General features: G+C 46.5%; 1 protein-coding gene across 1 annotated transcript in view; it reads right to left on the bottom strand.

Moving 5' to 3' along the window:
• BACH2 (BTB and CNC homology 1, basic leucine zipper transcription factor 2) overlaps nucleotides 1-21,531 on the bottom strand; it is a 149,262-nt gene extending 127,731 nt beyond the window's left edge. The window contains exon 1 of the mRNA XM_014964407.1: nucleotides 21,443-21,531. The gene's annotated coding sequence lies outside the window, so the exon portion shown is untranslated. The remainder of the gene's footprint in view (nucleotides 1-21,442) is intronic.
• Nucleotides 21,532-27,742: the final 6,211 nt, after the last annotated feature.

The raw sequence follows: 27,742 nt of genomic DNA, 5'->3' as shown, positions 1-27,742 counted from the left end.
TCAACAGATTAACTCCGTATGACAACTTCGCCACCAGTCTCAGCCTGGAAGCACTTCCCTCCCCCCCCCCTCCACCCAAATCAGAGTCAGAAATGCTCCGAAGGAGATTAGGGAGACGATTCTGCAAAGCACAAAGCACTGACCTAAATGTGTTCCTGTGTAAGTAGGTGGAGATTCTAAATTTGACTGAAATGGCAACGTTCGGTCCAGCCCTTTCTTTGCATTTTTCAAGATCTGTGTAAGCTTTTAAAGCCTCTCATTTGGTTTAAATCGGGTTTTGCCATCTCTTAGAAATGTTTGATGTTCTTAGCCTATTCTGCAACAAACAAACTCACAAATTGCACACACACATATTCTGCTGAGCCTTATGAGGAGAGGCTGAGGGATCTGGGGGTGTTCAGCCTGGAGAAAAGGAGGCTGAGGGGAGACCTTATCACTGTCTACAACTCCATGAAATGAGGGTGTAGAGAGGTGGAGGTCAGTCTCTTCTCCCAAGTCACAGGCAACAGGACAAGAGGAAATGGCCTCAAGTTGCACCAGGAGAGGTTCAGGTTGGACATCAGGCAAAATTTTGACATGTAAAGGGTTATTAAGCCTTGGAATGGGCTGCCCAGGGAAGTGGTTGAGGCACCATCCCTGGAGGTATTTAAAAGTCGGATTGACATCGTGGTTGGTGACATGGTTTAGTGATGGCTTTTATCAGAGTTAGGTTGATGGTTGGACGAGGTGATCTTAAAGGTCCCTTCCAACCTCGACAATTCTATGATTTTATCTAGAGAAATCAAAGGTTTTGTGCTGCACCTGCCTAGCTCTGAAACAGCAACAGTTGTACGTGATGCTCTGCCTTGGGCCAGCATCTTGGTAGTGGGGATCCAGCATGCAGGAGGGACGGCTGCTTCGTTAAACAAGGTGCTCTCTGAGCTTTTACACCAGGCAAGGAGAATCCAAAATATAGGCCAGCCACATTTCTTATTTTCAGCCACACAACGCTGCTAAATCAGCGGGATTTGCATGGATTAACGAAGGACAAAATTAGCCTATTTTAGTCATGGTAAAATGACATTAAGATTATAACCCATCTCACACTCCCAAGACTAATTACTTCCCAACTCAGTGTATCGGAAGGCTCCTTCTGCCTAACAGAATTGTGTCAGATGAAAATAAAATAGTTCTTTTTTAAAAAAAAAAATTCTCTCTTTTAGACATGATGTATTTTAAAACTGAAAGAACGAATCACTCCATTGTCTGGAAAGAGTGAAAAAGAAGAACAGGCTGCTCTGCCACTTGGTTAGAAAAACCAGACTGGGAGGCTGTTGCCAGCTCCCTGGATGGACCTGTGACATCACAGCTGGCCATGACGCAATTCCCTTCGGAAGAAGGATCCCCCTCACACACCAGTGAGGTTGCTGTTCCACCCCCAACCTCTCCTGAGACTCTCACACGTGAATAAAAACGGCACCCGTATGGGAACGTTCAGACAAAATGTCACTGAGGTTTTGAAATGATACCCAGAAAATGCACTGTGGTATTAGTTCTGCTAAGCATTATAAAAGCTTGAATTTTAGTTTTTATTAGCCTCTGCTAGGTTGAATTTCCCAGAATGAAGAAACTGGTGTCTCAAAAAATCATCTAAAACTGTTTTTGTTGCCCTCACGCTATGGCTCTACATCCCCACTGCTGAGAAACTTATAAAATAGCTAATCTGAGAGCAACTCGGTGGTTTTAAGAGACTCAAATATAAAATGGGCTGGAGGATACCCAGGACGATGCAAAGAAACACGCTTCACCCATGTCGGGGACACAACAGCTTTGGCACTGCGTAAGGAATCAGCAGCCACCAAAGGACCCGGGGCAGCTGCCCATCTGTATGCTGGCTGTTCCTGGTACATGGCCACCACAAGCCAACTCAGCCCAGCTCAGCCTACAGCTAGTGCAGGTTACTCCATTTTTAGCCGCTGACAAACGAAGGGGTCATTTAGAATCACAAAATGGTTTGGGTTGGAAGGAACCTTCAAGATCATCTAGTTACAGCCTGCCCTGGACAGGGACACCTCCCACCAGACCAAGTTGCTCAAAGCCCTGTCCAACCTGGCCTTGAATGTCTCCAGGCATGGGGCACTCACAGCTTCTCTGGGCAACCTCTTCCAGTGTCTCCCCATGGTCATAGTAAAAAATTTCTTCCTGATATCTAATCTAAATCTACCCTCTTCCAGTGTGAAGCCATTGTCCCATGTCCTGTCGCTACATGCCCTTGTAAGAAGTCCCTCTCCTCACAGCTTTCCTTTAGGCCCCCTTCATTTGCTTTTAATGCAGTGAAGACTACAAAATTAAAGGTAACAAGTCATTAACACAGAGCTCATGTGAACACTCGTTTGTCCAAATACTTGACCTCGGAGCAAAGCCTGGGGGCAGCTCAGGTTTGGGGGGGAGTTATGGTGCAGATCCCAAGGTGGGCAACTGGGAGAGCATCCTGAGCCAAACCCCTGGATGTCGTACATCAAAGACTGATGCTTTTCATGGCATTTTCCTCCAGAAGGCAGATTATTCTGGCTGCTTTGTTTCAAGCTGCTCCATGCTGACACTCTTTGCATCCTCAGCAAAGGCAGGGCTGGTTTACAGCCTCCGTCCCAGGAGCTGCATCTCAGCAGGGTTCCATGCCTGCACTACAGCTGAAGTACTTTGGGACTGCTGGGAGTGAAATGCATAAAATGCTAATGTATTACTAGACTCCTACAATATTTTTAAATAGCATCTCCGGTTTATGGAACTATTTTACAAGCAAGTCAGTGTTCCATGACACCAAAGACTTTTTTTTTTTATTTTATCTTTTAAAGTTTAAATATCACAGAAAAGTGGGTGTTGATAGGATCTGCCAGCAGCACAAACAAAATGTACGGATCCAGACAAGAAATGAAACCATCTCTCCACAATGGGGAAATTAAGGCAAAACAACAGAAAACACCCCACAACACACAGCAGCTTAAAAAAAGTATTGAAGGAGCAAGTCGAACAAAGGTTTCAAAGCACATTTGGGCATGCCCTTTCTTCAGGCAATGTGTCAAAACCACGACTTCTCCTCCCTTTCTCCTTGACAGACGGTCCAACTGGGCCTGGAGCCACGTCACCAAGCTGTGATCCTGGCAAAACCCACAAGGTAAATCAGGTTGGGCGCGGGGCGTGAGGGGGTGGGAGGCACGGGGATGCTGAAGGGTGAGATGCTGGAGGTTCAGCAAAGACAAGGCTCCAGCAGCACAATGCCAAGAGGGCGCCCAGAGGTGGATGCTCCACGGCCACGGGTTGCATCCACCTCCAGCTGAGGCTCTCCTGCGTTCAAAAGGTTAAACGCTTCAAATTTCCTGAGCAAATCTCAATTCTGTTTGTTTTTCCTCAAGCTACCAAAGAACAAAAAAAAAACCAAACCAAAACCCACCAGCAAACCTTCAATTATCCATCTAATGAGTGAATTTTATTTGAATTTTATTTTCGTCTGTGCTGTTAGCATGGCATGAAGATGCAAGGAAGCGCTACTATGCTTTTTTGCAAGACAGGATCTACTTCATCCGTAGCAAAACTTAATGCTTATAAGTACCTATGTTCTTAATGCCTATAAGTATCTAAAGGGCGGTTTGAGGGAGGATGGAGCCAGACTCTTTTCAGTGGTTTCCAGTGACAGGACAAGGGGCAACGGGCACAAGCTGGAACATGGGAATTTCCACTCAAATATGAGGAAGAACTTCTTCACAGTGAGGGTGCCAGAGCCCTGGAAGAGGCTGCCCAGGGAGGGTGTGGAGTCCCCTTCTCTGGAGATCTTCAAGACCCACCTGGATGCAGTCCTGAGTGATGTGCTCTGGGCAACCCTGCTTTGGCAGGGGAGTTGGACCAGATGATCTCTAGAGGTCCCTTCCAACTCTGACAATTCCGTGATTCCATGAAAACACCTATGCGCCTGCTGTGTAAGAGCAGCTGATTCCCTCAGAGCTAAAAAACACCAAGGAGATGCCAAGTCACATTATTTGGGCATTCCCTTTTGTGTTTTAGCGTTGTGTCACGGAACCATCCGCACGGGACCCAATCAATAATGAAGCCAGGCACAGCCAGATGCTGAACCTCTCTCAGCTTCTGCAGGTTTAAACATCAAATTGCCGATGCCATTTGAGTCCTGTTCCGCTTTTAACTTCAGATCAAAGCTAATGTAGCTGGGAAGACAATGCTTTCCACCCCTCCGCCTTTCCCCCCGCTGCTCTGAAATCATGTCTCCAAGCCAGAAGCTCCTAAATGGAGCGTAGGGTGAGTTCACAAGGGAGAAGGTTGATGGGACCCTACTGCCAATCCTGCTCCGCAGTCACAGCTTGCCCCCACGGCTCCATTAGCTGCCTGCAATCAAGGGCGGCCGCCTCGGTCCTGCTTGCTGGCCAGGTTTAATAGGTTCAGCGAGCTAATGAGCAATGGCTAGATTGCCATTCCAAGACTTTCACATCATTCACAAAGCAATTAAGCGTGCACTTCTCGGTCTCCTCCAGGAGCCCGCGAGGAGTGCCTCCTTCTACTGAGAGGATAAATGCCAGCCGCAATTTTCGACGCTGAATAGCGGGACGCAGTGGGAAACCCTCAGAATATTCACCTTCTCTAAGTATCAAGCCGAATGCACTGCTCCTTTTTGCACAAGGGTTCCCTCACCTGTACCCTGCTGGATTATGGATCGCTCTTCCCAGAGGGAACCAAGAGCCGTAAGCTGCTGGGAAGGATCTCGGCGAGCTCCCGACAAAGCAGGCTAAGGAGCCATCGTGTTAACGAAACAAAAGGTACTTAATTTGAAAGCCACTGCAAAGGCAGGGTGAATTTTTACATGTATACTTGTTTTATATATATATATATTTTATATATATATATATACACACATGTAACTCGTTCCCAGCGGAGGAATGCAAGGCACCTTGCAAACAATGAGACACTTATCCCCAGACTCACAAAGCTCAGAAGCCAAGTGACTTGAGCACTCGAGCATCCCTCACAAAACCAGGACCAGGTCCCTAGAGGACGAGGTCACCTCCAAGGGCAGTGCTGGGAGAAAAGCAAGGATTTTTCTTCTCTTGTACTCCTTTACTGCTATTAACAACCACTGGTGGTTACCACTGCAGCTCCAATGCCCCTGCCAAATGATTGTGTCTCTTTAAGCTCTCACTTCCAAGACAAAGATCCCACTGTTACGGGGAGGGGGCTTCTCCAGTAGTACAAAGGATCCTCAGCCTTACGTGGTTGATTCCCAGTGGGACCCAAGCTGGATCCTCAACGTGCTCTGAAAGGACAACTCCTTTCATGTGCCGGCTGCCTTTTCCAGGCTGTGCTGCTAAACCCAAGGGAGAAAGGAGTCCTGCTGGCGAGGATCTATCTTTTCTCTCTGTGAAAGGACTGAAAAGACCTGCTGCTCCTATTTTACACCAAACATTAAGAGCCATGATCACAGAACTAGTGCATAGATGGCAGCCGTATCTACAGAACAAGCAAAGAGAGATGCTGGTTGTATGTTGTCTCCTCATCCCACGTTCAGGACTCACATATGAGACTTACAAAAGCCTGGATATTTACTAGTTTATAACATCATTACTAAAAAGAAAAGAACAAGAAAAAAAAATCCCCCAACACTCAAGATCCCCTCACAACCTACTTCTCTAAAACCAAAAATCGAGTAAATCTTAGACAAAGGGATCTTTTGAATTTTTAAGAATCAGATTACGCAGTCACTCAACCCACATTGATTCGGTCTCTCTGAGTGAAGACACACAGAAGTATCCACTACCTAATCTGGAGATGAGTTTAAGAAAACAACCAACAAAAACCCTTCACTCATTTACCAAAAAGCTCATCACCAAACTTTAAAAAAAGACTTGCACGATAACACAGACTGGTCGTTTTACTTTAAATGCAAAACCTTGGTATGGAAAGGAAGCACAGCTGAAGGGTTATAGAAGTTTTTTCTTCTATTATTCTCCGTTTCCTTCATGCATGCCAGTCAAAACTATAAAATACTTGTGGGAGAAAGGCAGAAGGCACGGTTTCACATTCCAGAAGATCTATTTCCATGTGCTGCGTACGAGCCAGGCGACCACCCAGGAAAAGCAGGGCAAACACCATGTGGCCCACCAGGGCTGTGGTCACACACTGGCCACCCTCCTCCATCAACGCTTTGCCCTGTGGCTGCTCTAAGAGGTAACCACTGAGCTTTACGAGCGGCCGAGCCTGCGGCAGCGTCACCCCTACGCCTGCTCTGAAACAACACTAACCAGCAGCCCTGCACCGTCTCCTCTTGAGCAGCTGTGCCAAGTTCAGATGCAGTGCTAAAATAGTTTGAGAAAAGAAAAAGCAGATAATCTTAATACGGGAGCTCGTAATATTAACAGCTCTTTACTTCTCAAACCACTCCATCCCCTGGTCCTTTGCCCTCCATCACGATACTTTTGCCCCAGTTTTACTGAGGAAAGAAGAGCAAAGATGGGTCATCTCTAGACTTGGGGAAGGGCATGACCAGCTATTTCCTCTCCTTAAGAGCCCATGATTATGTTATTTTCTTTTCATGTGTTGATCACAGAAAGATTTGGTAACTGTTTCAGAGTCACTAAAAAGGAATCAGCCCCTCGGAAGCCAAGCTGGTTGAGAAACTTTGCTGGCTGGAGCAACAGAAGTAGGCATGACTTGCCTTTAACAAAGCAGAAGGCATTTGTTTTTAGTTAACTGGGTAAAGGGCAGTAAAACTCAGCCAAGTATTTATTTATTGGACCGGAGTGCCTGCAGTGAGAGGAAGGCAAGATGTGTGTAAGGTTTCTGCAATCCCAACCTTGGAGGGGAGGTAAGCGAACCTTGGTTTCACGGTTGGAGTAAGACAGCCCAGAAAGCCTGTGGCATGCGATGTAGAAATGCTGATTTATAAAGGGATGTTCTGGGAAAGAGACATGGGGGGAAAACCAAAAAAAAAAAGGTATTTAGAGCTCTCCCAAGGTGATACCTTCCCCACATCTGTTGGCCATTACTTTCTGCCAGTTCAAGACGGTTGAGAGCACGAGGAGGTAACAGACCGCCAGCGAGATTTTTGCTTTGTGGGAATGATGCTTCCATTTACAGCAGCGAGGAACGCCGACAGTACCCTGGGTGCTGCTGGAACAGACCCCTCCGACCTCTCCAGTGGGAACACCAATTAAATTTAACAACAGGAACGAGTATTAACAGAGCCTTACCTAGTCCGGACCCAACCTGACACTCAGCAGTGGTACTGCTGGACCATACCTCAGCACATGCTAACGTTGTCCCACCAACTGTGACCAAAATGTTTATCTGGTTCTCAGTTGTGTCCCTCTGGTTTGGTCCAAGGGTAACACAAGAGGGGTGGGCAATGAGAGACCCCAGCCCTGGATTCACATCGACTCCAGCAAACATGACCAACTTTCAGACCGTGGCAGGGCAAAAACACGGAGAGGTCTTCCACCAGGGATGGTGCCACCTGGGGCTCACTGGATGTGTGGCAGGGAGCAAGAAACCAGAATAAAGAGGAAAAAGCAGACAACCTCACAGTGCTTAACTGGAGCTGTCAGGCAACAGTTAATGCTGAGGAATCTTGCAATTCTGTTTATATTCTTTCACCACAAGCAGGTGTTGGGAAGCCCAGGATGGGAGGGGCATGCAGATAAATAAAGAAAGAGGAACCAATTTTTTTATTTTTTTTTTTTCTTGACGTGCGTGATCTTTTCAGATGAATCTTTTTTACCGACAGCCTCTTTTCCTGGAATCAGCACAGATGCCCAAGTGTCACTGCAATAACAAGACAGTGTACCTCAAACGTGTAGGTTATGTTTGCGGTGGAGGGCAATACGGTTTCGATGGGGGTTCCAGGGGAATAAAGTAATTCTTTAAAGAGACATTATGAAAGCCTCCAGGTTTTTTCAGATGTAGATTTGTTTCGACGGGGGTTTTTTTTGTTATTTTCATACTATTGTAGCCATGCGCTGTTGTGTTTACCATCTGAAAAGTGAGGAATAAAGGATGGATCTCCATTGGCATCCACCTCCTTCCTCCCCTTGGTCACCTTGCGTGTAACGGTGCGTACCACTTTCACACCGACGGATTTTGTACAGAGAAAAGCTCTGACCTTCAGATTTCCCCCCACCCGCTGCTGCTCCTTGTCCAGCCCCGCAGCCACCTCGCTCTCCCCTTTCTCCTGCAGCTCTTTCTTTGTTGCTGAACATCAGGGCCACCAGTACCACCACCTGACATGATCAGCGTGGCTGACACGCCGCCGCCGCTCTAAAGGAAGCAGGCAAAGGGAGCAAGGGGGAAAAAAAAACAACCAAACAACAAAAAAACCCACCCAAACCAAAACCTGCAGCCATTTCAGGCAGAAGGAATCAAGCTCAAATAAGACATTAGCAACCTTGCTCTTCCCAATTAAAAAGTCCTTTTTATGGCAATGGACAAACGCGGCATTTCAACGCGCTCCCGCGCTCCTAAAATCAGTGTCCTTCTGCCTGCCCCAACTCCTGTCCTGGAGGTGTGCTCCCCTTCTCCGAAATCAAAGGCAAAGATTAGGGAGGAGGGAAAAACCAAATGGTTAAAAAAAACCACAAACAACACAACCAAACAGCATCAGGCAGGAGAGGCAGCCCGACCTGTGATTCAGCAGATTGGAAGGCTCAGGAGTACAACAGCCTGCGCTACCGAGAGACAGCAGCAGTCCATTACACCTATTGATTTGCAGCACTTTGTCAGCACTAATGATGTTACCTCATTAAAAGAGATAAATGCCCTACTGTTCTACCAAAAGCATCTGCTCCTTCCTCCTCCTCGCCTGTTCTCCAGCAGGGCCCTCAGCAGCCGCGCAGAGAAATCAAATCAAAACCCAACACTAAACTCGCTTAGAGCCGCTTGGTAAGGTTGATTTTTTGTTATTCTTTCCTTTATTTATTTTAATTTATTTTTTTTTAATCGTGGCTATTTTGTGTTTCCTATCAGGTATCTCTTCTCTCAACACTGAATGGGCACATCAAAGGAAAACAAAGCGGGGGTGAACCACCACAGCCCTCCTGCCATCAAAGAACTTTTCCGAAAATAAACCAATGCCTACCTTGGCTTGTTCATTGACTGTTGGGTGAAACGATACGGGCTGCAACGTTGCTCACAAGGGGTGAAGCTGTAGGTGAGGTGGTGACAGTAACTCCTGCCCGTTAATGCCCAACAACGTGTTGCCACACACAACGCGCCGCTTTCATTCCGACAGATTCCTCCTTACATGCAAAGGTAGCAAGTTTACCCTAATGAATGTTTTATGCATAATTCCTTTGTGTATAGGGTCTCCAAAGTACACATTATTAAAGTCTATTAAACTCTCTATTTAGCAGAATTACCAATGTGCCTTTAGGGAAATTATTACAATGAAGCCGTACCGGTATTTAAATTCCAGTTGTTTAACAATCTTTTCCTAATCACCAGTCCAGGTATCTACATTAAAGTGCAGTCAGACTTCTTCCAGCGTGGCATAAACCTGTCTACGAGCTGCTTATGGAAATTTATTTAAAAAAAAAACCAAACCACTATTTCAACACGGCATGCTTCTCATAATTAGTGTCAGCTACTGCTTTAAAATAATAGGAACTCCTTCCTGATCATCTTCACCAAACAGAAACCTGGTTACAGAAACAATTAACTATTTGCAGCCAATACAATTTATATGAACGCACCAGTATCTGCAAGACACCAGCTTATCAAGGAAAATTTGGCCAACAAGGTCCCATTCTTTAAAAATGGCTTTTTGTAAACAATAGGACGTGGTGTTTACAAACATGACATGTTTGTAAACACGTTTGTAAAGATGAAAGGACATGTCCTTGTGCGGGACCGCAGGGTTTCATGGATAGAACGGCCCAAAAGCTGCTCAAATTTGATGTACATCCCAGCTACTAAACTCTGTGAAGTGTGTGTAAAGCAACAACAGAGCAGCTACTAATTGTTGGTTGTGTCCCTTGGACCATTTCCCCTTGAAATACTGCACACCACAGCTACAGCCAGGTACCCTCTAAATGTGCCAGTTTTCATGGCAATGAGTCTTAAACTTAATTTCCAAGTTGTAAACCTGTGCCCCGTGCCTGCCGTGATAAGAAGAGGTTATCTCAGCAAGGGGAGGAGTCTCACATTTCTCAGGGGAGAGGAAGAAAACTCAGCAATCATACTAGAAATCACAGGATTCAGCTTCCTGGGGTGGGGTGGATCAGACCCAGATGCCAACCTTCCTGAGTTCCTCCGTGACCTTCAATAAATCACCGTGCTCTTGCCCTCCATTTCTCATCAGTACAAGGATGATATTTCATCCTCTTTTAGATGCCCAGACGTGCTCAGGTTCCATCTATGGGGCAGTCAGGCTCTCCAGCAAAGCCAACCGAGCAAGTACCTAAACAGATGTCTGGTCCTGGCGCCCCTACATCACACCGACAGTTTTACAACTCCAACACCAGTTCAACTCTCAGTCAGCTTCAACGACAAAAACAACATGAATGTATTGAAAAAATGCTGACAAAAATCTTACGAAACCAGTGGGCACAGAAACGGAATGTAAGCAACGAAGCGGAGTTGCTCAACAGGGCTTCACACCAAATGAACATGAAGAATCTAGGCCATCATACAACTGCGTGTTTTGATATGCCAGAATTCAAAGTTTATGTCCAAGTACAGACAAAAGGAGGACTTAAGTCAACATTGGAAGTTGGTAGGTATAGTAAAGGCTCCTCTGACAAGTATGAACCAAACACTGTCCACGCTTTTTGGCTTTAAGGCAAATTCAGTGCCTTCTGGCAGGCTTCATTGTATAATGAAGATGTTTCCACCATAATCAAAAGTCCTTCAGAGAAAAACCCATAGGGAAAAAAGCACAGCAAATGGTTGGACCTATTTTAGCCATAGGCTAATTCCCTATGAATCAACAGACACATCTTCTCTCTAGTTACGAACTCTGAGCCAAATCACCTTCCCCATTTTACAAATGCAACATCATTGACTTTGCTCAAGCTACATGTGCTAAGAAACAATCTCTTCATCTTAACTGAAGTGGGATGAGGAATATCCCTTTCACCTTTAAAAAGGAGACATACTTCTATGAGACAGAAGGGAAAACACCACTAATTTCATTTCTTCAGTTTGCCTCTCCGTTAGGAAAGACTCTTGCACACTTAGAAAGGAGATGTTTTTCAGGTTTTTAAAGTTACCGTATCCCACTGGAGACCAGAAGTCCGAGAATATCAGATGTTGGCTTAAAAAAGTTTTGAGGATCTACTTCACTACCCATTAAGAAAGTACCTCCTCCATCCAGTTTGATGGGGTGGTATATCAAGGGTCCAGCTCTACTGCAGCCTGAAGCTGTCAGTCCCTTTTTCCTGTCACTTGCTCCTTTGCCTCAACCGTAGTTCCACAAGTACAAGGTGAGACAGTTCTGCTAAGATACCCAAAATCCATCCACGTCTTTAGTTTAGTGAGATTTGGCTGGATTTACCCCACCAAGCAGCTCATGGTATGCCTTCATAAGCACCAAAGCAGGTACAAGAGGGAAGCAGAGGGGATGTCCTGGCCAAGGACACAGTGGGGAGAGGAAGAGGATGAAGAGCCATAGCTGGGACTGGCTATGAAATCTTTAGTGCCGGACTCCTACCAGAAGACACGGCAGGAACACAAGACACAGTGTACAGTGTGGCATTTAACACCAGCATTGCAATACACGTGTCTAAGGCTCCCACGTCCCCGTGTTTATCACACCAGATGAGACCTCACAAAAGCACCTGGCGACACGATGTCACTCTTTTTCCAAGACACTGGGTATAATGCGGCGGGGCCTTCATTTGCGTTGAGGCACGCGGACAAGCAGCCACCTCAGCCAAGCTGTGACTTTGTCTCTCCTGCCACCTACTGTACCGAAAATCAAAATATGTGTCACCAACATGTGCGTCTCCACTTCTGTTTGGACATACCAACCTTTAGTCCTTCTAGAAGCACCACAGTGTGCATGTGGGAACTCCCCACTGTCACAGCTCCTCCAGTGATGCCATCCAATGTTTCTTGACAAAGACTAAATGCAGCATTTGAGCTCTACTTAAGCCACTGATACTTCAGGGTCAAAATTAGCATTATTTTTATCCCAAGCAATAGGACAAGAGGAAACGGCGCCAGGGGAAGTTTAGATTGGATATTAAGAAAAATTTCTTAACCGAAAGGGTTGTCAACCACTGGAACAGGCTGCCCAGGGGAGCAGTGGAGTCACCATCCCTGAAGGTTTTTAAAAGATGGGTAGATGTGGTGCTGAAGGACATGGTTTAGCAGTGGACTTGGCAGTACTAAGTTAACAGCTGGACTCGATGACCTTAACGGTCTCTTCCAACCCAAATGATTCTGTGATTCTATGACTAAATACTAAAAATTCTCCAGAGTTTAGGGCATGACCTCTTCTCCCCCTTTGCCCCAAGGAGAATTAATCTCAAAAGATTTAAGTGGTGAACAGGTCACGATGTCCTATAACCTTCTGTCCCTATATTTGCTGTTATTTCCGATGACAACACTCACGAGGGGCAAAACCCAGCAGAAAAACAGCTTCCTTCCCACTGGGAGTGTGACTGTCAGCCGTGGGCAGGGGTGAAACCCTTGTTGTACTTGAGCTGTGTAACCAAATGAGCGTCACCCAAGAACAGACCCTACCAGATGCAAGAGTCTGCTTCAGACCGTGGTTCACCCTTGTCCTTTTAACCTCTCACTCTCCAAAAAAGCACATCTGAGCGAGTCTGGCCATGCCACCCTCGGCAGCGCGGTGCTACCCACCTGAGATGTCTCCTCCCATGGACCAGCACACAGCCCCGCTGCCTCCAGCATCGCTGACTGCAGGAAGGACTTCACCGAGGCTCGTGCCCAAGTGGCGCCTCCAAGGAGAAGACCATTATTTTGTCATAACCACCTGGGTTCTGCCAACCATCCGGACGAATGGCAGCGAATGGCACCAAGGAGGGCCACAACAAGTTTGAGTTGGTCCAAGGCCACCGCAGCCCCTTCAAACCCATTCGTGGTACTACACGGAAGCCAATAAGCAATCAACATGAAAACGAGCAGAGAGATATCCCATGTTAATTATTTATGCCATCCTCCCAGAAGGCATGACAACTTTATTTTTTGGTATTTCATCATTAATTTCGAGAAAGCATTCAAATAGATAACAACACGCTGAAGGTGCTAAAAGGAACCTCATTATTTTCTAGTAAGCAGCTACCTTGTGGATGCTGGGTTATTTTCCCATCTATGGCATTCCCTTTTTACCTAATCAACAGCTTGGGGCTCTCTGACAGCAGATATCTTTGATAAAAGGAGTATTCTGATGAAGGAGAAAGACATTCAACATTTGCATGATGGAGTAAGCTATGAAATGTATTTATTTCTGCTGTGACCATGGTAATCGAGAGGTATTAAACGTGGAACTGAGCATCAGTTAAATGCATTTTAAATCTGATTTTTCACCGGCTGCAGTAAGGAAATTGTTGACCAGCAGGACTCTTTAGGGTCTTTACAGGCTTCAATTAGAGAAGTGGATACAGGAGATAAATTGCTTTACTCCTGCAAAAGCAAGTCTTACTTTTGCAAGTAATACTGGACCTTTCATCTAAACACTTATAATTTGATCAACTGAGGAAAAAAAAATAAATATAATTCCACTCACTCACAGATAAACACCTCTGAAAAATAAGGACCTCTCTTTTCCTTCAACAAATCTGACAAGGTGATAACTAAAAATATTTGTGTAACACACAGAGTTCAGTAGGGACACATGAAAATAACCAGCATGAGTAACCGAGTGTCTAATCCCAGCTATTTAGCCACCAAAATGCCTCAAGAGCTGTGAGACATCCATTTAAAGCCAAATACGGCCCACAAATATCTATTAAACATGAATGAATTTATCAGGGAGCCACAGTATGTTCTCATTAACTGCACAAAGGCTGCAAACAGGTAAAAAAAAAAAGATCTTTTTTCCAGCGCGTGATCAGAAGCGGCTTTTGGTGACGCCAATTTAATTTATAACAGAATCAAGGCAAAAAACTAAAGGATCACATTAGCAGTTGGTATCGGCTAAAAGCTAATAGAGTGTACAGAGCCTGAAAACAGCTATTTTTAACCCAAACTTGAAAAACCTGCTCCTGCAAGGGCAGTGTCAGAGGGTGCTCGAACATCCTCACTAGAAACTCTAAGACGACTTTCAAGGATCCCTAAGGATGCTCCAAGGGAATCAAAGAAGCCGGTTTTATACCCCCTGTGCCATCTGCATTGATGTCCCACTAAAGCGAGAGGTAAAGTTTCATCTCCAAAAGGATTTCTAGCCCTGCTGCACTCCACCGAAGGGAAGGGAAAGAGATTTAAGCTTGTTTAGTCTGTGGCCGACGGAGACTTTCTAGCAGAAGCAGGAGTCAGCCCATGAGCTGCTCCCAGAGCCTCCCCGGGCTTTGAGAGGAGCCGAGCGGCTGCGAGGTTTTTTTTTCAGAGCAGATTCTCCAAACAAGCTGTGAAGAGAAGCCCGCTATCCAGAAGGCTCGACAGGAGGAAAAAGGAAGCAGGGAAATCACAGTTAATGGGATTTGGCCGCAACCAGAAAGCGGCTAGGTTTCCGAATACATTACAAACAGCCCCACGCTTCTCCGCAGCACCACTTCGTTGCTGGATGAGAAAAATTTACATAGATTTAACGCCTTAAAAAGCTCCACGGAAATTTAGATTAATCTGTTTAGAACAAATCTCACCGCTCCCCTGGGATGCCCCGTAGATGCGTACATGAAGAAGAGGAAATTGCCACCACTACACCATAACTTCTATGATTTTCTCTAAGGGGGAAGCTGTCAGGCTAGAGATTTATTTCTTTTGAGGTTATTTCAAAAGTCCCACACATGAACGTTTGTGGAACGGGGAGGTCGCCACCCCACTCATCTTGGATATCACCACAGAGAATTATAAAGTTTGCCCAAGTTTTCTGTAGAGGCAATTGCTCTCTGATCCCGTCAAGCAGGATAAATTGAGCTCCAAAGCAGAGGGTTACCTCGCTCCCAGAGCACCTCTCCTTGGCACAACTTCAGACCGAGGAAGGTTGTACAATCAGGGCACAGAATAAGGTCTTTGGAAGGAAACACAGTGCTCTCGTGCTTGGAGGAAAGCAAGCAAACCCCCGGCTACAGGCTGCATCGCTTTGGAAAGAGCAACCTCAGCAGGGATGCCCTCAGTGCCTCCCTCACCAAGGCGGCAGAGCGAGGGGGGCACTGAGGACCTCCCGCTCATCCTCGAACCTAAGTAGAATCATAGAATCATCTAGGTTGGAAGGGACCTTCAAGATCATCTAGTCCAACCATCAACCCAACTCTGATAAAAACCCCATCACTAAACTATCCCCCAGCACCATGTCAACCCATCTTTTGAGCATCTCCAGGGATGGTGCTTCAACCACCTCCCTGGGCAGCCCATTCCAATGCTTGATAACCCTGTCAGTGTAAAAATGTTTCCTAATATCCAATCTGAACCTCCCCTGGTGCAACTTGAAGCCATTTCTCTTGTCCTGTCGCCTGTGACTTGGGAGAAGAGACCAACCCCCGCCTCTAAGTAGAGAGAGAGTTGGTTGTTTAAAGTGGCAATGAAAGAAAAATTATCATAGATGATGCCCTCTATCTGTGCAAACCGAAGCCAAGCACGGGACGTGACACAACACGTAGGAACTCCAAACTCATCCGTCCTAAGATCCCAAGGGAGGCAGCGCCACGGTACGTGCGAGAAGGGAAGATGCCAGCAGCAGAGAAATTTCTGGTCTAATCCTGAGATAGAGGAAGAGGCAATAGGAGCAGAAGAATGGAAGCGATAGGAGAAGCGAGATAAAAGAATTACGGGGCTGATAGCATCTTATAGACAGCACACTTTTAGAAGAAGGGGAGGAAGTCGAGCGGCCGTAAAAGAGAGGGAAGGAAGAGTAAGGCTGATTTTCCCGATAGTCGGGTCATGAACAGTTCCTGAAACCTGTCAGGCTGGTTGTCCAACGTAAAGATGCAAAAAGCAACGCACACGGCATCTTCGGAGCAGAAAAGGAGATACTGGGGAGTGGGGCACTCTGCAGGGGAATTAAAAATACTGCAAGTCTTCTAAGTGCCATAAATAGAGATGAAGCTATTGAGCTCTCAATCGATAACGACTGTGAACAGTTAACAGAGGAGTTATGAAGAATTGTCCACCAAGACAAAAATCTTAAAAACTTTGGCTCCTCACGAACGTCTTTTCTTTTGGAAATCCCACAGCCACTGCTGGGAGATTAGCTTTATAAAGTGAGAATTTAACTGGAATTGCAGCTCTGGGTAACTACGGGAAATGTTGCTCACAGCAACAGAAAATGTAGGATAATTAGGTATTTTGGGGAAGAGGGGAAAGAAAGTTACAGTAACTATGCAAACAGAATAAATAACAATGCTGTCCTGCTCTGGGACCTTTCAGAAGATCTCAGAGCAATCTATAGCCATTCCTCCTCAAAAGCTGCCATGCTACGGCCACAGCTTATTGCACGATCTAGGTCCCAAAGCTGGTGACACTTCTCATCCTTATAACTTTTATCCTTCTGCTGATCCTCAGCCAGGACCATCAGCTGTAAACTGCAGGGCAGGGACCCCGCTGGGGGTTTGTGCGGTGGGGGACCCCAGCGGGGACTCGGGGTGCTGCCAAGTCCTCCTTCAACAGAATTAACGAGGCGGCCCGATCAAGAGAACAGAGAAGACAAAAGGTTTCCACCAAGTGAGAAAAAACTCTTAAAGAGGGAGAAGCGAAGGCTGTCCCCACGCTGAACGTGCTCGGCGGCACAGCGAGCGGGCTGGGAAAGCCAGACGCCTTTCAGACAAAAGTGTTAGAAAAGAAGCGGGAGGAGGAAAGGAAAACAAAAAAAAAAGAAAAAAAAAAAGGGAAGACAAGGTCAAGCAGAGGGAGGCAGGCTCCAGACAAACCCCCCCTGCCCCAGAGGAATGCACCTCTGCAGACACGGCTGTGGAGGCTGCAGAAGATGCTGCTCGCTGGGGGAAAGGGTCAAGTTAAAGCACAAACCCACGTTCACACGCTCCCGTGAGTTCCTGAGGGTTTAATGACATGCCTTGCACTGGACTTGTTTGATTGCACGTTTTTCCACCAATTTCCAGTACCCGTTTCTGCTCCTAACTCTGATTTTTTAATCGTCACGGGGACAAAACGCTAATACTCAGATATTGTCCTGCTAAGCAATCTGGAGTAACTGGAAGTTACATTAACAATATTTAAATACCGTACGTGTCTATTTAAAGGTCTGAACGCATCTTGTTAGAACGCTGCATAAATTAACCCAACCCAATTCCCTGGGATGCATCAAGATCTAAAAAGCCCCAAGTTTGACGTTCTCTTCTTTACCACCCACTTAAAAAACAAGAACCCGAAGCCAACGCGCTGGGGTGAGCCTGGGCTGCAAACAGCAACAAAATCAACATCCAGCCGAATAAACACCATTTACTCCCTTGGTGTAACGAGGATCGTGCCACAACCAGTGCAAAAACAAAACAAGAAGGGGTTCTCCACCCCCTCCGTGCACACGCATCCCCCCCTCCCCTCTAATTTGCACCATTAACGATGCCCCAGCGCAGCCCGGGATCCCGCATCGCTCCCTCCATCCCTTCCCCACCGCCGGGAACCATCCCTGGAGGGAGCGATGCCTCCACCACCACCACCACGACCGCCGGGCTCCCCTCTCCCAGACAAAGCCAACTCCGGGTTGCATCACGGAGCAAACTCATTTTCCAGCAACCTCCCAGCCCGGAGTTTACCGCTACTGGAATCCCGTGCTGTCAACAACGCCGCCTTTGTCGCGCGCGGCGGCGGCTCGCTCCTTGGTTGCTTTCTTGTTTTGTTTATTTATATATATTTATATATATATATATAAAATTTATTTATTAGCAGTATTATTTCCTCCCCTTCCCCTCCCCTCCCTTCCCAGTGCTGGCTCCACCCTGTACTGTAAACGAGACATTACCTTATACAAGAATGAATCTGCTGCATTCCTCCGTCTCGCTGCCTCGCAGCACATTTCCTACGCTCGCAGCAGCCCCGGCAGCGCACGCTCTCCCACCCCTTCTTCTTCTTTCCCCCCTACACCCCCCCCACCCTTTTTTTTTTTTTTTTTTTCTTTTTTTCCCTTTTTTTTTTTTTTCCTTTTCACTGCCTCGCTGTGTTTTTGTGTAAATGATCTCACATGACTCAACAAATCCATCTGCCTGGAGCGGGCCAAGTTTGGAGCCTTCCCAGGAGGGAGGAGAAGAATTGCTTTGTGGAAAGGACCTGGAGCTTTGCCCTTTTCTCTGGCTCAAATTACCCGCCTGTCAGGCCTGACGGATTTGGCTAAAAATAAAAGGAAGCGGGCCGTGAAAAGGAGATGAATGAGCTCAGCAGTTCCTTAGATAACATGGGGTCTGGTGTCGCCCAAAGATCCCAGAGCAGGAACTTCGGATGCTGGGCATGTAAGTGCAGTGCTGCAGCCTAGGTGAGCGCTTGGGAATCAAAAAAAAAATTAAAAATGGCCCAAAAAAAGCCAAAAAAAGGGCAAACCCAACCGTACACTGATGGAAATAAACGGATTAAAGACAGGCAGAAGGGGAAAACCGCCTGCCGTAGGTTTTGAGCTTGTAAAAAGGGGAGATTTACGGTGTTTCCAGTGGGGAAAGGAGGCGTGGGGGGGGATGCACGTGATGTCAGGCTCCCGCCCTGCCCGGGGAGCCTCAGCATCCTCCCTGCGAATGCCCGCCCAGCGCCCGCAGCGGGTATTAAGCACTTAGTTTGGCAATGTAATGACACACTGCAACAATCTGTAACGCGAGGCAGTCAGCAAAGCCCTGGCTCGCAAAGCTCTCTTTCTCCTAACCATTAACCATATGTTTGGCTCCGCCGCCGCCCGAGCGAGCGGGTGTTCCAGCGCACCATCTGGTTTCTATCCACACAAGCAACTGCAAAGCACAGAGTATTTCCCTCCGGAGCTGAGTCTTCCTCCCCAGCTCCCCCCCTCCTCCATCCCTCCCTCCCTCCCCACCCGGCCCCCCACTCCTCCGCTCCCCATCTTCCTCCATCGCCTCCTCTCCAGCGGCGGCTTTGCCTCCCCCACCGCGATGCTCCGAGCACCGGGGACCATGGCCATCCCCACCAAGGATGCGGCAGAAGAACAGGGATGCTGTGTGGTGCCACCCCACCACCACCTTCAGCTCGCACCCCTGCATCCCTCATCACTGATGCTTAGGGTACCACATTAAAAATTAGGCATGTTCTTGACCGGTCCAGGAGCCTCTTGTCGTGCCCGTCGCATCTCACTCACGCACACACGGGGAGTGTTTGATTTGGATTACACCAACTTCATCCCACCAACATCCTCCCACTGCAGGAGGACCTCAAGAATGAACCCAACAGCAGGAGAACAATTAGTGGTGTTATCTTCTGCCCCCAAACAGGGTTTTCTAGGCACATCGGGTTGTGGTCCCTCCATCCCCCCAAATTAAGAAAATCCTTGGGCGGAAAAAAAAAAAGGACAAAAAGAGAAAAAGAAAAAGGAGTGGAGTGAGAGAGAGCGGGAGAAAAAGGAATGAAAATATTTACTTTTCCTGTGATAACTAAACAAGCTCTTTCTGAAACTACAAAAAAAGCTTTCAAGTGTTATATTTTCGAAGACCTTGTACCATATGTTTGCTTTATGATTTTATGAATTCTAACTACTATTTATGTTTTTAAAGCACTTCCATCCTTCTGTTTATTTCAGAAGTCACCTATGGGAGATTAGCAGTAATTTTCCTTTCAGGTTGGCCAATTCAAGATTAATCATGACCTCATGCAAGCATTCAGGGATGCGAGCAATAGGATATTCAGCAAATCCCACACTTGCTCCTTTAAAATAAGTTTATACTCTGCAATGAGTCACATATACAGTGTTTATCCAAGTTACCAGTGCAACAAGAAAAAAAAGCCCATTACATTTGCAAATACATACAAATCGCAGCTGTAAGCGCCCAACTGCTTGCACCAGGACTCGTTTCTATGACTGGATATTGATTTTTTTAATAGTGTGTCATTATACCAATGTTGATACAGCAACTATCTTCCCGGAGTATGGAATTTAATACCAAAAAGAAGCTGGCTCTAGGAAACATCAAACCCACACCCGTTCACATGCTGTTTCGACATCCTTCTTGCTCATGACTACAGCAGTGCAAAGCCACAACTGTGTTTTCCCCACCTAGCACCTAACAAAGAAAAAGCAAAGGACTCCCCAGTTACAAACAGCTCAGCCCAAGGCAACGAGCTCTGCTGACCATCTTCCTTGATTAAAACACTTGCAGAGCCCCTCCAACCGGTGTTGGGTGGAAACCAAGGGGCCACGTTGAAAAAGACGCGTGTTTTTTCGCATCTCCTGATATGTGTGAGGAACCAGCAGCACAGGAAAAAGCGTGCTGTAGGGCCTTATCCTGGAATGAAACACACATGGGGAAAACCCGTGCGCCTGCGAAGAGCCCGATGACTTCACTGGGATTGCCTAAGAACTCTGAGGGTAGGATCTGGCCTCAATTACCAACGTGGAGTGCAATTAGCACTGTAAACTCCCCCACTTCATCTTCCACTCCCCCTCGGTGAGGGAAATAATTAAAATGATGGAAAACACAAGAGATGTGTTTTAGCAAGAAACTTACATTTCCTACAAAATAGGATCTAAATATATTGAAGTCCATTATTTTAAGATAAGATTGTGGCAACCATATTAGTAGCACGCTTAAGCATCACACATTAGGTTTCCTACAACCACGCAACAAGAAATTGTCTTCATCCACATGCTGAAAGCAACCAGCAATAGCCCTCTAAAGCAGTAAAGGTCTAGGTCTGGGTCTTTTAACAGATAATGATCTGGCCCTGATCCAGAAATCTTTGAAAAGGGGGAATTCAAGGGAAATATTCATAGATTCAGAGTTGGGCGGTCTGAAGGGACAGCTAATCAGTTGACCTTCTTCCATAAAACAAGGCATGGAGCTTCCCCGCCTACATCGAGGCAGCTGTAAGAGGTTGAATTAGAGAATCTCTGAGGTGGAAAAAAAAAAAAAAAAGACTTAAAAAAAGAGAACAGCCTCAGATTCAACAGCCTGACACGTAAGGAAGCAAGGTACTGCAGCCCCAGCAACGTTGTCCTGTTCAGCAATCACCCGAGCTGCAGGAACACTCACACCCTCTCGCCTGGTCTCAATTAATTTAGCAGCCACTGGGTCTTGTTATACCTTTGTCACCTTCCTCTACTCCTCCGTCCCTGACAAAAGGCCACTGTCAACCTGAAACCTGGCCAGTTTTTAAAGCGTAATGAAAAGCAGTGTCACATTATTACCTGAATCCACCGAGTCCTCCTGCCAACAATGTTGTTTCCGCAATCACATGTTTCTGTTTTTAAAAACTTCTCTCTTGCCTCATCGCTCTGTGTGAAAAACAACACAAAAAGAGAAAATTGATTAACTGCACGCAATCATCCATTATTTGCATTACAGCACTTGGCTTTCCCAGCAGATATTTAGGTCTTTTGTTTTCTGCCATGTGTCATAAAGATACTACACAAGAAAAAAATCCATTCCTCAAAATTGCTCATTGACCAAGTAGAAGCGACAGAGAACAATTTGAAGGGGTGGCCGAGGTACCACAGCCCATCCCTTGTAGTGCTGTGCAGGAGAACACAGCTCTCCTGAGCCCAAATCCACTGCCCTCTCCCTGGGACATCCCGCCAGGACCAACGCCAAGCAGACACTCAGTGCCACCAAAAGCAGAAATACGGGGGAAGAGGGAGCTGCTTAAGTTTCTTTCAGTTTCACCAGTAAATACACGCCGCTAATAACGGCGGCAGCAATGTAAAAATAATACTTGCAAAATTACATCGACAGTAAATTACTTAATGGTGCAGTTTCCCTGAACTTTGCACCTACAACATTATTTAAGTAGTGACGCCACTTGAAATTCTCAAAAGGGTCTTTTCGTTGGCTGTGTTTACTCCTCACTTCACAGATTAGTAGCTTTAAGCTTCAGTGTAAAATTCTCCTCCCTCCCAATACACAAATGTACCAAAATGTACACTTCATATAAGAAGTTTCCAAACTTAAATAAGAAAGAAAAAAGCCCACTAGTAGAAACCCCACTGAAGACACAACCTCAGAAAAAACCCACCAGCCTCTCTGAATGGCCAGAAGAAACATCATAAGTAAAGAAACAACGCAACTGGATTTTCAATACTGGAAATGCCATTAACATCAGTATTTCGTTGCTTTCCCTGAAAGCAAACAAACCAAACCCCTGCACTTCAGGAGACGCAACTCAAATCATCTGTACGTGGATTCCTTGCCCACCCCCAGAAGGGCATATGAATTAAACACAGCCATACAGCATGGGGTGGGGGGGACAGCTGTGATACCCTTCCTGCTGTTTACTCTGTCCATCGTTGGACACGGTCGTCTGCCAGAAAGTTCTGGTGCAAGGTTTTGGTCCCAGTGGTCTGATTGAGCCATTCCTGAAAAAGGGGCTGGAAAGACTCAACAAATTCTGGTCACCTCTGGAACAGAGAGTTTAAACCTGGGACTAGCCAGGTGCCACACAAAGCAAAAAGCACGGTCTAGTCCAGGGCTGAGGAGAAGAGAGGTGGCACATGCCTCTGGCATCTGCTCCCGATCAGGCAGGGCCACCTCCCGAGCAAGGACAGGGAACAAACTTGTCGCTGGAAGAGGACAGGTCTAGATTAGGTATCGGGAAGAAATTCTTCACTATCAGGGTGGTGAGGCACTGGAACAGGTTGCCCAGAGAAGCTGTGGCTGCCCCATCCCTGGAGGTGTTCAAGGCCAGGCTGGATGGGGCTTTGAGCAACCTGCTCTAGTGGGAGGTGTCCCTGCCCAGGGCAGGGCGTTGGAACTCAATGATCTTTAAGGTCCCTTCCAACCCAAACGACTCTATGATTCTATGATTAATGGCAAGTTCCTAACCAACCCGAAACTCTGCCTTCTCTCAAGCAAAACTGATGAACACTTGCAGCAAAAGGGAACCATGTTTCCAGTAGACGAAATACCGCGTCGGATGGGGACATCTCAGCGGCAAGGCTGAGAGATCCTCGAGACCCTTTGTCCTTTTGTTTTTAACTCTCTTCCTGCACAGAAGTGGCAACGCTTCCCAAACCATTTGTCAAACTCTCGAGCCTGACACTGATAAACAGAAAAAGTTTGTGAGGGAATGACAAACTTCTCCAGTAGGATTTGAGTAGCGTGCCATAAATAAAAGCCTGGGGCTGAACATGGAACAGGAGGGAAAAGCCAAGAGGCTGAACAGGGTGCCCACCCAGGTTTTACAGCTCCAGCTCGACACTGGGCAGGGGACTTGCAGAAAGAGAAGGGCACGATCGCATCATCAAAAATGCCCATGTGTTCACAAGAATTAAAATCAGGGCTGCACAAATCCATTTTATATCTCACCGAGTCGCGCTCCGATCCTAGTTACAGTATCGTAATGCACTTCTTTATGAAAATAAAATTAAAAGCAAATAGATGAAACTGCCCTAGATATGATGCTCCCTTAGATATTAACAGCGTATAACAAAGCATAGGCCTGCAGTCAACCAAATGCACGGCACAGGAAGACAGACCTTAAAAGTAAATAATTCAGGGCTTGAATTCTTTAAAGGTAAATAATTTAGGGCTCAAATGAACTCGCTGACTGTAAATTGGGAGTTCCACCGCTAGGAACCCTCCAAACTGCCCTACATCCAATCCTCGGGAGCACGGAGCAGAAAACTGTCAGCAAAATCACGCCTCAGATATTCCTGGCTGTAGCAGCAAGGACTCTTGTCTAACATAAAATGAGTCTCGGATAGGAAAAGGCAGCTTCACAGACTGGTTCCAGTACTCCGTACTGTGCCCATGAGTTGCTGAAAGGGAGGTAAAATTTCAGAAACATCACTCGGGCAAGTGGTGAGGTGGTCTGTGAAGCAAGGTGGTTGACCCACGAACCCATGGAAGCATCAAAAAAACTCTTCAAGGATAGCCAACGCAGTGTTTTGGTCCCAAGGTGCTAAAAATATGTGTGACTATGGATGAGGCTGCAAGCTCTTTGCTAAATAAGACAGCCCATAGATGAAAAGGAAGCAGACCAACACTCCAACTCCTCACTTCACAATCTCTCTTCCCCATCCTCTTACAAAAGGGACTAATGCTCAAGTGCTTTTAGTAACACCTGGGAATTCCTGGGAATCCATCATGGAGCATCTCAGCCAGGCAAAATCCATCAACAAACTATGATTTATCAATCCTTATAAATTCTTTAATTACCAGCAAGTCTCAGCCTTCCCAGCCTGCATCCTCTAGTTCCAAGGAGTCATTCCCAAGCACCAGCTATTTCTGACCAAGCAAGGAAACCAGTAAAATGGAGATACAGCCAACTGGCGATTATACAATGCTGCTGCTACTGCTAAAAAAAAAACTCCCAGGATTTTTATGCTGTCTCACCCATACATCAAGCAGTATGTAAAAAACACCGTGGGGTTGCCTCACACCCTCTTACGAGACCTACACGAAACCAGACCGTGGAAGAAAACCCCGCCTTTGGCCGCCAGACAGGGGCACGTCAGCAGCAATAGGTGCTGCAAGGCTGCTGACGAGCCTGGAAACATGGCATGGGAACATGCCCGTGGATCAGCAGTGGAAAACTCAACTCCTGGTCTCGCCCCGTGCCCGGCGGAGATAAGATCCCATCGCCAGCAGAGATCTGGGTCACCACCAGGAAGAGCTGGAGTCATCCCGGCACCATCTTCTAGGGTAACGCTCCCAAAAAGATGGGGAAATAATAAATCCACGGGGAGGTTGCATCCAACAATGTGCTGGGTGTAAACCAAAAATGACCACTGGCGGTTCCTTTGCTCCCTGGCGATACCATCCGATTGAAACAAACAACAACAACAAAAACATCTCTCATGATATCTTGTGTGCAAGCGGTTTTGCAGAAAGAGTTTGGTGTAAGTGCAAGGCTCAGATTGCAGCGTCTCAAGAGCTGGCAAAGGCATCTCGACTACCACAGCCTGCCTCCAAAACACTAGGCTAATGGTTTAGTGATGGTTTTTTTGTCAGAGTTAGGTTGATGGTTGGACTAGGTGACCTTGAAGGTCCCTTCCAACCTAGATGATTCTATTCTATCCTATTCTAAAGTGAACTTCTCCGCCTAACCCGTTCTTCAAAAATCAAAACCCAAACGGGCAGAAGGAGAAAGCACAAAAGTCAATGAACTGTCAATTTTAAACCTATGATGTTAGTGAAAAATAAACATACTGAGTCTCCATGCAATCAAGGAGCCGACCCCAGCACAGGACCCAAAACCCAACCAGCTCTCCAATCTCTGCTAGCCAAAACTTTTGCCAACTTCCCATACGCCGTTTCCCTGTTTACATCTCAAGGCACTGGAGTTCAGCTCTTGGGAGAAAACATGACCGGTGAGCCTAGAAAGTGAAATGTGATTATTACTGACAGAACAAGAGAGCACGCGCCCTTTGCAAGGACCCGCAGCCACCCGCATCCCGCTCCCCTTCCTTGCTCCAACACCCACTCCCAAAATCCTGCGCCGAGCAGATCAGCCCATGTGCACATGCTTGCGCTCTTGTGGAAACAATAGTCCCTTTCAGCCCCGCACAATCTTCTGAAGAACCAGGCGAAAACGTCATGGGAAAAGTTAGGAAATATCTGCAGAAAGCAGCCTGCAAGATGAAAGGCAGAACGAGCCTTTTAACTTGGCCGAAGAACATAACATGGAGGAGAAACGCGCGGCTTTGTTACCTAACCCCTCTTCCAAAGGGATTTTTCTCTCCCCCCTGGGCCCCCAGGTTGGAAAAGGGGGTCGAAACAACTTTAGAAAAATAAAACACACCAGTGGTGGAAGGAGGGCTCCCTCACAAACAGAGCCCTGAGGGCAAAATCCAACCTGGGGAGCCGAGTGGCAGATCTGGGAGCTGATACCCACTCCTCTTCCACCCTGGGATCCAGTCCTCCTGCCCCCTCTGTGTCCCCCCCTTCTCTTCGATCCCCTCCCAAACACGGCTCCGCTGCTTTGGAGGGCACAGCACTGTTTTTTAATTAATCCAGCACACGCTTCGAGCCGCCTCAGGGTTAAGCTAAATATTTCCTGTCTTTAATCAGCGTGGCAGGAGTACCTACAGAGAAAAACACCCTGCCATTGAGGCTGGGGAATTGAGGACAGAAAAGAAGCTGCAACAGAGCCAACCCCTGACCTCTCGAAATTTTGCCTCCAGAGGGCTCAAAGATGAGAAACCAAATTTTTCATCAGCAGGGAAATGAGCCAGGGAGACTGGCTCTTGGTAACATTATGGTTGGCAATATCAAATAAAAGTCTTTATGGAGTTGTACCATCCATCTTCTATTCCAAACTATCGGTCTCCAAAAAAGCAATCACCAAAAAAATTCCCCTATCAGGACAGCGCTAAGCACTTTGAGAGATTTAAAACAAATACATTCCTACAAATTCTTGTTGCTTCTCTTGCAAGGGGCTGCAGAACTCCTGTAGGACACAAACACTCCCGTATCAAAGCAGATTTTCTCTGTGTGCGCTCACGCCGCCTAGTATTTTTTTAATTGCCTGGATGCACTTTCCTACAGGATTGCTTATGTTAAGGGTAACACCAACATTTGCTCTGCAAAAAATGCCAGAATGCAGAAACACAGAGAAGGTCAACAGCATCAATCGTGGGTCTGACTCAGCCTTTGCCTTGCACCGAGCACACCATGAAACCACTGGCATCTTCCCTCTCATGGGCACTTCCCTCAACTCATGCACACTCTCTGCAGGAATTTACTGAGCAGTTCATCTAAACCCAACAGTTGTTTTTTATTCCAAACTGCAGGAGCGAGCCGAAGCATTAATTTGATGTGTCTGCCTGCACGGGCACCACAGGAGAACATGAGAGCTGATCGCAGAAGAATACAAGTTGCTTTTTCATTTCACAGCTCCGAGAGTCAAAAAGGGTGTGTAGGACCCTGATATATACCAGATGTTTTTAAAGGAAGGTGGAAAAAAAACCAAACCAAAAAACCTGGTGCGGACACATTTGTCCATGGTGAAAGCTTCCCGATGGCCACCAACTGGCCGTGCCGTGGTGAGGAGCAGACTTGCTCTGCCTGCCAAAGATTACAAGCCTCATGGAACGGGGGGTATTCACAGCTTTCACACACACATGTATAATCCTGCTCACTTTTCCAGAAAATAAATTTGACAAGTTCCACCAGTACGATGCGAGAAAAACCTCACAACAGAACTCGGTTTGTTATGTGTATTCTCGTACCTCTCGAAGAAAAAAATGTATTATTTTAAAGACAAAAAGTTTGGGGATGGAGCACATCTGTGGTTTCACCAAATTCCGTGTTCGACCCAAGAAACGAGAGCCAAAATTTTTCAGTTGTTTGTAGCAAGTCTTGCGTCAGTTTCATTCAGAATTTTTTTCTCAGAATTTGTTTGTATTTAAAATAAACAAACGAAGAAATAAATAAATAAAAATGCTTTCACCTCAGCTCCCAGGGGCCTTCTACACTGCCCTCCCTGCCCTAGGCACTCTACAAACGCATAGAGACTTCAACATCTCTGTCTTGAAAAGCCAAATTTCATC

Source organism: Calidris pugnax, unplaced genomic scaffold, assembly GCF_001431845.1.
Source record: "Calidris pugnax isolate Ruff unplaced genomic scaffold, ASM143184v1 scaffold219, whole genome shotgun sequence".
Classification (NCBI taxonomy): domain Eukaryota; kingdom Metazoa; phylum Chordata; class Aves; order Charadriiformes; family Scolopacidae; genus Calidris; species Calidris pugnax.
This window is presented reverse-complemented; position numbering and strand designations above follow the sequence as displayed.